Source organism: Lolium rigidum, chromosome 7 (genome assembly GCF_022539505.1).
Source record: "Lolium rigidum isolate FL_2022 chromosome 7, APGP_CSIRO_Lrig_0.1, whole genome shotgun sequence".
Lineage (NCBI taxonomy): Eukaryota > Viridiplantae > Streptophyta > Magnoliopsida > Poales > Poaceae > Lolium > Lolium rigidum.
The window spans coordinates 171,456,093-171,465,817 of NC_061514.1; positions in this window are offsets into that span (position 1 = coordinate 171,456,093).

Genomic DNA, 9,725 nt, shown 5'->3' on the forward strand with positions numbered 1-9,725 from the left:
CGCGAGTGGTGCGAGGGCTCGTTACACTTTTGGCCGTTCGATCTAAAGCAAACGGCAGAGATTGCGCAAGCGTGTGAGCAATTGAAGCCACGGGAGTACGTTTTCGCTTCTTCACGTTTGCCCGATTTTTTCATAAATCTACCTCATCTAGCATATAGTAGCATCCTATCAGTCCGTTCCCAAATATAAGACATTTATTTATTCTATTAACTAAATTAAATTAAATTGCCAAAACATCAAAGATAATATTCATAACATTGTTGTATTTAGAAAAGTTCACTATAACAAACAACACACCAATGGTGGAGCGAGCATCGACGAATCTACGCAAGAGGCTCCATCAATGGATCTCCTCTAGAATTTTGTAAGAAAAAAGATGATTCGTAAGAGGTGTTTTGGGCAAATGAGCGATTACTTGGGTCTAAACTAGGTTTTCAAACTAGGGTGGTTCTTGTTAGAGTAGCCAACGACTATATTAGATCCTATACGGGTAGAAGCTGTAGATGTTGGGTACACTGCGAGATCTGAGAAGAGATAGAGGTGTACCTTCTCCCTTCGAGGAGGAGCTCTCGGACGTCGACATGGTGGCGGCGGCGGAGAGGGTGAGCGTGCGGTGGCGACGGTGGTGGTGCTTCCCGTGAGCACTGCGCCAACCCTAGATCGGTAGGGGATGTCGGTGGGGTGACTAGCGATGCGGTGAACCTCGTACTGCGTGCCCCGGCCCCCACCTCTTTATATAGCGCGGGTCACGGGGGCCCACCAACCATAACGGGTTGGGCGCCCCGATCAGGGCACGGGTCAAAGGGGCCCGGTGGGCCGTTGGGCCCACTCGGGAGAGATCAATCTAACATTCTCCCCCTTGATCTCAACTTTACTTTTAACTTTATACTTTCGCTTTATTCGTTTCATTTTGGATCAGTCCATAGGGCATGTTTCATCGTCACGGCTCTATTGCTAGATAGAATCGAGACGACCACAATACACTTCTCTGTTTTGAAACAAATTCTTTTACTTTTGGGCCTCTTATGATCCGGGATAGGTAAGATTTTCCCTTAAACCCATGCCGGCTACGTGTTCCTTGAACACGCTGGGTGGTAAGCCTTTCGTTAGCGGATCCGCAAGCATATCTTTTGTCCTTATATGCTCGAGACTTATAGTTTGATCCTAGACCTTGTGTTTCACAACATAATACTTAACCTCAATTGGTTTTGTAGCATTACTCGACTTGTTGTTGTGAGCATAAAATACTGCAGGCTCATTGTCGCAGTACATCTTTAGTGGTTTGTCAATACAATCTACCACTTTCAAGTCGGGTATAAATTTCTTTAACCATAATGCACGCCCCGTGGCTTCATAACATGCTATAAATTCTACATACATCGTGGATGATGCAACTATGGTCTGTTTGGAGCTTCTCCACGAAATAGCTCCCCCTGCGAGGGTGAATACATATCCAGATGTGGATTTTCTATCATCTTTATCCCCCGCAAAATCTGCATCTGAATACCCTCTTATTTCTAGGGAATCAGATCTTTCGTATGTTAGCATGTAACTCTTTGTGCCTTTCACATAACGCAATGCCTTCTTTACCATTTTCCAGTGTTCAAAAACTTGAATTTTCTTGATATCTACCGAAGTACTCCGGTGATAAATGGTAAGTCGGGGCGAGTGCACACTTGTGCATACTTGTAGGCTTCCAATAGCCGAAGCATATGGAACCGCTTTCATTTGATCGAGCTCGTATTGATTTTGGGGACTTTGATGTTTCCCAAAACGGTCGCCCTTGACTATAGGGGCAGGTGTGGCATTGCACTTATGCATATTATACTTACTTAGAATCTTTTCTAAATAAGCCTTTTGCGATAGTCCTAATACTCCATTGTTTCTATCTCGGTGAATTTCTATGCCCAAAACATATGACGCTTCACCAAGATCTTTCATGTCAAAATTTGAGGACAAGAACTTCTTTGTCTCTTGCAGTAGACTAACATCACTGCTGGCAAGCAGAATATCATCCACATACAAGATTAGGAAAATATATTTCCCACTTTTAAACTTTGCATAAACGCAATTATCCTCAATATTTTCTTTAAATCCAAATCTCTTAATTGTCTCATTGAACTTTAGATACCACTGGTCCGGAGGCTTGCTTTAATCCATAAATGGATTTCTTTAGGCGGCATCCCATTTCTTCCTTGCCTTCCATGATAAAACCTTTGTGTTGTTTCATGTAGACATTTTCTTCTAAATCCCCGTTTAGAAATGCCGTCTTTACATCCATTTGATGCAACTCTAAATCAAAATGTGCAACTAGTGCCATGATGATTACGAAGGAATCCTTACATGAGACCGGAGAAAATGTCTCATTGTAATCTATCCCTTCTCTTTGTGTAAATCTTTTTGCCACAAGTCGTGCTTTGTACTTTTCGACATTCCCATTGGAGTCGTATTTTATTTTGTAGACCCATTTGCAGCCCACTGTTTTGGCTCCTTTAGGAATATTCTCTAAGTCCCAAACATTGTTGGTACATGATGGCGTGTAGTTGACACGTCCGTTGGGAACCCCAAGAGGAAGGTGTGATGCGCACAGCAGCAAGTTTTCCCTCAGTAAGAAACCAAGGTTATCGAACCAGTAGGAGCCAAGAAGCACGTTGAAGGTTGTTGGTGGCGGAGTGTAGTGCGGCGCAACACCGGGGATTCGGCGCCAACGTGGAACCTGCACAACACAATCACGGTACTTTGCCCCAACGTAACGGTGAGGTTGTCAATCTCACCGGCTTGCTGTAAACAAAGGATTAGATGTATAGTGTGGATGATGATGGTTGTTTGCAAAGAACAGGTAAAGAACAATTGCGATAGATTGTATTTCGGATGTAAAGAATAGGACCGGGGTCCACGAGATCACTAGTGGTGTCTCTCCCATAAGATAGCGAGATGTTGGGTGAACAAATTACAGTTGGGCAATTGACAAATAAACAAGGCATAACAATGCACATACATATATCATGATGAGTACTATGAGATTTAATCGGGGCATTACGACAAAGTACATAGACCGCTATCCAGCATGCATCTATGCCTAAAAAGTCCACTTTCGAGTTATCATCCGAACCCCCTCCGGTATTAAGTTGTAAACAACGGACAATTGCATTAAGTATGGTGCGTAATGTAATCAACACAAATATCCTTAGACAAAGCATCGATGTTTTATCCCTAGTGGCAACGACACATCCACAACCTTAGAACTTTACGTCCATCGTCCCGGATTTAATGGAGGCATGAACCCACTATCGAGCATAAATACTCCCTCTTGGAGTCACAAGTATCAACTTGGCCGAGCCTCTACTAGCAACGGAGAGCATGCAAGAACATAAATAACATATATGATAGATTGATAATCAACTTGACATAGTATTCAATATTCATCGGATCCCAACAAACACAACATGAAGGATTACAAATAGATGATCTTGATCATGATAGGCAGCTCACAAGATCTAACATGATAGCACAATGAGGAGAAGACAACCATCTAGCTACTTGCTATGGACCCATAGTCCGGGGGTGGACTACTCACACATCGATCCGGAGGCGATCATGGCGATGAAGAGACCTCCGGGAGATGATTCCCCTCTCCGGCGGGGTGCCGGGAGCGATCTCTCGAATCCCCCGAGATGCGATTGGCGGCGGTGGCGTCTCCGGAAGGTTTTCCGTATCGTGGCTCTCGGTGCGGGGGTTTCGCGACGGAGGCTTTAAGTAGGCGGAAGGAGCAGGTCGGGGGGCCACACGAGGGCCCCACACGCCAGGGCCGCGCGGCCGGCACACTGGGCCGCGCCGCCCTGTTGTGGCGGCGCCTCGTGGCCCCACTTCGTAAGTCCTCCGGTCTTACGGAAGCTTCGTGTTAAAAATAGGCCCCCAGGCGTTGATTTCGTCCAATTCCGAGAATATTTCCTTACTAGGATTTACGAAACCAAAAACGGCAGAAAACGACAAGCTGGCTCTTCGGCATCTCGTCAATAGGTTAGTGCCTGGAAAATGCATAAATATGACATATAACGTGTATAAAACATGTGAGTATCAGCATAAAAGTAGCATGGACCATAAGAAATTATAGATACGTTTGGGATGTATCAAGCATCCCCAAGCTTAGTTCCTACTCGTCCTCGAGTAGGTAAACGATAACAAAGATAATTTCTGAAGTGACATGCTATCATAATCTTGATCATACTATTGTAAGCATATGAAATGAATGCGGCGATTCGAAGCAATGATGAAGATAATGAGTAAACAAATGAATCATATAGCAAAGACTTTTCATGAATAATACTTTCGAGACAAGCATCAATAAGACTTGCATAAGAGTTACTCATAAAGCAATCACTACAAGAAAAGTTCTGATAGACAACGTCTCAAAATCGTCCGCTAAGGGGTATTTTTAGTCGCCTATGGGCCTAACCCGACGATATGGGTTCGTTGTGGAAAGCTGCGTCGAGGCAAAGTCCAACGACGTTTTTCGGTCCGTCGCGCTTGGGCGCCCTTCAGCCACGGAAAATCGGACCGTTGCGCAAGTGTTTCCGGGAGCCCATTGGCTGCCGACGTCATGCAAGCCGATACGTGGTAGACGCGGATTAGCGCGGTTAACGGCGTTAACCGGCTGAAACCCCATGGTAGATGGTAGGCCCACACGAGGCCTGCCACGTCTTAAGCAGGCCGGGCCAGCTGACATAGTTTGACCGGTCAACTATATAGCTGAGCTGGTCCATTAGTTACGTGGGCCGGGCCTAACCTCTAAGGTTGACTGGTCAAAACTTAAATGGGCCGGCCCATTTAACATGTGGGGTCCACCTTACGGCTCTTCGGGCCGGCCCAAGAAGCAAGTGGGCCGGGCCGAAACACGAGTGGGTCCCACTTTCTGTTAAAGGGCCGGCCCATTTAGTGTGTGGGGTCCACCGTATAGCAAGTGGGTCGGGCCAAAAACACGAGTGGGTCCCACTTTCCGGTTAAAGGGTCGGCCCATTTAGTATGTGGGGTCCACCATATAGCAAGTGGTACGGCCCAACAAGATAGTGGGCGGGCCAAAAACACGAGTGGGTCCCACTTTCTGTTAAAGGCGGCCCATTTGGTGTGTGGGGTCCACCATATAGCAAGTGGGCGGCCCAACAAGATAGTGGGCCGGGCCAAAAGCACAGTGGGTCCCACCTTCCTGTTAAAAGGCGGCCCATTTAGTATGTGGGGTCCACCATATAGCAAGTGGGTCGGCCCAACAAGATAGTGGGTCGGGCCAAAAACACGAGTGGGTCCCACTTTCCGAGTTAAAAGGCCGACCCATTTAGTATGTGGGGTCCACCATATAGCAAGTGGGTCGGCCCAACAAGATAGTGGGCGGGCCAAAAACACATGTGGGTCCCACCTTCTGTTAAAGGGCGGCCCATTTACCATGTGGGACCACCATATAGCAAATGGGTCGGCCCAACAAGATAGTGGGCCGGCCCAATAAGCATGTGGATCCCACTATCGTGTAACCGGGTCGGCCTACTAAAGAAGTGGGCCGGCCCAAAATGAAAGTGGGTCCCACACTATCGTAAGTGGGTCGGCCCAATCGTTGTAGTGCCCTACTTGTTTGACTAGTCAACTTGCATTAAATTTCATGAGCCTAAAATCGATATCAATGATACACACAATTACATACACAAATAAAACAAGTAGGAAAATTACAAGGCAATTCATGTGCCCAAATAAAAAAATTACATAGAATCATTGAGGACTTCTATTAGCATCATCAATAACACGTTGACATTTGGCAATCGCCTTGATTGAATCTTGTGTACTCTTTGTCAACATATCGGCTACGAGATCTTAAAGCGAGCAATACCATGTCTTTTATAAAGTACGACCTTGAGATATTTCTTGTTTGATGAAAGCAATGGTCTAGGTTGATGGCTATGAGAAGATGCATCGGAAGAAATATCGGAAGTTTTTGTGGGCCTCACTTCTAATGAAGATTGCTTCATCACAAGCTGCATTCGATAATAATGCAAAAAGAGCTAAACGATGAACTATGCAAACATTTATTATGCAATGTAGATATAAGATAATAACAAGTTGCATAAATAAGACAATGTATGGAACTTGTACTAAGCACAAACTTACATCATAATATTGCACGGGGTCGCTACGGATCCTTTTTTGGCGACTATCTTCTAATGATGATCGCTTCATTAAAAGCTGCATTCGGTAACATTGCAAACATAGTTACAACAATTAACTATTCAAACATGTATTACGCAATGTAGAGATCAGATAACAGCATGTAGCAGAAATAAGCACAAGATAAGATAAGATGCATGTACTAAGCACATACTTGCTCGCTGCAGGTCCTTCTCTTGCGTGCACTAGTCGTGGTCAACATGCCTGTCATTTTAGGTTCAGCCATCAAGTGAAATGCTAATCCTCCTGCTCCATTGTCCTTAATCTGTGTTTAGATATCACATTTAAGACCAAGTCAGTTGGTTTCAAATAACAAAAAACTTGAAGTCGCCAAATGAATAAGCCAATATTTACCGGATATCGGATTAAAACCAACTAGATGTTGCTTTGCATGAGATACGAATTTCGAGACATTCGATTTAGAGTAGGGTAATGCCAAGGTTTTCCACATAAAGTAAACTGGCATTAAGAATGACCAAATGTCGAGTTCAAATCACCTTCGCAGTTTCTCCAAGACAAGCATATCAAATAGGCGAAAACATAGTAAAGCATGAATGGCATTGCTATGGCAGGGTTCCAAGTGTTAATCTCTTGCATAAGGAACAATGCATATAGGTTATAGATAATTACGGAACTAAAGCGCCAAAATTACCAACCAAGAACTCGGATTCCAACCTTCCCTAGCGTCCCGCAATCAATGTTGGATGTTCTAATAAGTGGTTCGCATGATCAATCCCTAGGAAAAATAACATTGACAAGTCGGTCTACGATAATACAAAGACCGGACATGCACGCAACGAATAACTATATAAGCTAAAGACGAGGTATAATAGAAAGCAGATTGGAAATGCACATAGCATGATTATAAAAGCGAGTGTGAGAATAGCGAGACACGAGAAAACGGCTAGCGACTAGCGGTGAGCTAATGACGTGGTATAAGAACAAGCGGATTGGAAATGCCCATAGCATGACTATAAAAGCGATGCGACAATAGCATGCGATACAAAAAACGAGTTGGCGACAAATGAATGGGTATAAGGCTATAAATATGTGGATGCACACATGTGTCGATAGAATGAACGAGGATGGTACCGACCGGATAATGCTTTTGTCTTGTACAATATTTAAACAAACTTCATGCGAAGCAACACATCAAGAAAGTTAACGGCATATGAGATGCGCAAATAACTACACAAAACATGGCTAAAGAAACACCGCGATCTAACGGGCCAGCGTACTAACCAAGGCTGCGGCGGGGTGGACGGGGGCGGCAACTTGCATTCCAGCGGCGGCGAACGCGGGAGACGATGAATCGACCATGTTTCGGTAGAAGCGGGCGTTAGTGAAGCGGATCTGGTTGGTCGGCAAGGGATTCGGTGAAGTTGATACGGCCGCTGCGCCGAGGTAGTCGGTGGCGAGGTCGGCGGTGAAGCGAGATCCGTCGGTGGCGAGGTCGGCGGTGAAGCGAGATCCGTCGGTGGCGAGGTCGGCGGTGAAGCAGATCCGTCGGTGACGAGGGCGGCGGGGAGCGGATCGGGTGGGTGGACAGCCAACACGATCAAGGCTACGGCTGTGAGGAGTATGCCGGCGGCGAGCGCAGTCTAGTGCGTAGAGAGTCGAGCTTTGGCGTGTGAGAGTATTTTTGAGCTAATGGGGCGAATGGTTGGTGGGTGGGTGTGGGCTCGTGGGGAGGGTTCGGGATCTAGGCAAGATATTTCATTGTTACCGAATGAGCCCTCCATGGTCGGTGGGTTGTAGCTCCGGACCAGGGGTTAAAAGGGTAAAGCTGGTCACGGGATTTTCGAATGGATGCGGCGGGATGATTTGGCGCGCGGCCGAAATTTTCGGTTTCAAGCTACGAGCAGAACGACAAAAATAATGTTCTTCCCCGGTGAGCTCTCATTTCTTCCTCTCCTCTTTCTCTCTCGAGTCTCTCCCACTCCCCGGCTCCTCTCCCCCCTTCTCTCCCGGCGGCCTCGCCGGCGCGGAGACGAGGCCGACTTCTCTCTGTATATTGTACACCCTCCGAACTAAATTAATTGATTCAACTTTCCTTAGACGTGTATGTATCTAGAGTAAAAACATGTGTGGATACATCCATATTTAGATAAGCAAAGTTGAGTCGGCTAATTTGGATCCGAGGGAGTTAGTGTTGTTGTAAGCTTAGATCCGGTGTTTCCCATGAGCGGGAATGGCGCAATGGAGTCGGGGATCTCGTCATCGGCTTCGGATCCGGCCTATGGTGAATCGGCGGATCTTGCCGGCCAAACCCGATCCGGTGCCATCAATGTGATGGCGCTAACGGTGAGGCTTGCTTTGGTCGGTGCTTGAATCCGGCCAATGGGGAAGTCAAGGCTGCTAAAGTTCACAAGCTCGGGGCATACGACGGCGTCATCCGTCTTGCCCGTGCACATCTTGGCCTTTCGGCGGCCCTTCTCGAGAGCCAATATGCCGTTGCTCGAGGCCCTTCTTCTCCTTCGTCACTGGCGACTACCGGCGACACCGTCCCAAGTGGTGCGTCCCCGGCGACGGAGTTCTTGGAAAGGATGCGGAGCGAGAGATCGATGTGCGGTCGAGAAGGACTCGATTGATTTTCTTCTATATGTTTTGGGGTCCTTTTTGTAAAGTTGCGAGGTTCTATTTGTTATTGTCTAGTACTTTTGGTCCTCTATGTAATTTTTTGGACTAGTTTCCATTGGCAGCGATAAACTTGAATTTTGACAAGTTCACGAGGGAAAAAAATTCCTTTGCACATATGGCCTATCATGTATAAACATTCTTGAGATTTAAATTATATGTAATGTGCCATGCATTAACCCTAAACCATATATATGTAACTAACCCTAGCTGATCAAACCCTACTTAATTAAAACAAATAACCCTAAACTATACGCATGCACTTTATGCGCAAAGGCGCAGGTGCCTCTAATAATGTGTGTGCGCACTCGATCGATGATCCCTAAACCTTATACAACCCTGAAACCCTAATCCCTAATCCCTAAACCCTAAACACCCTAAACACTAAACCCTATACCCTAAACCCTAACCCTAACCCTAAACCCTAATTAAACCCTATATATAGGCCAACGACACTTAATTGTGCATCAAGCGGGCCAGGGGTGCCTCGCGGTCCTCTAATTAAATTAAATGTGCCATGCATTAACCCTAAACCATATATATGTAACTAACCATAGCTAATCAACCCTACTTAATGAAAACACATAACCCTAAAGTATACTAGCTATAACCCGATCTAATAAAAACATGCTCTATATATAGCGGCTAGCTAGCAAACCTTAGATTAACACCAATTAATATATACATGGCCTATATCGATCATGTTGTATAACATATCCCTGAGATTCATTAATTAATTATATAATTATCGTGATAAATTAATTAACTCTAATTTTGACAAGTTCTCTCGAATGAAAACACATTTGATTAAGTTGCCTCATATATATATATATATAATTAGTGTGCATGCATGTCCTACCATGCATTCGTGCATATATTTT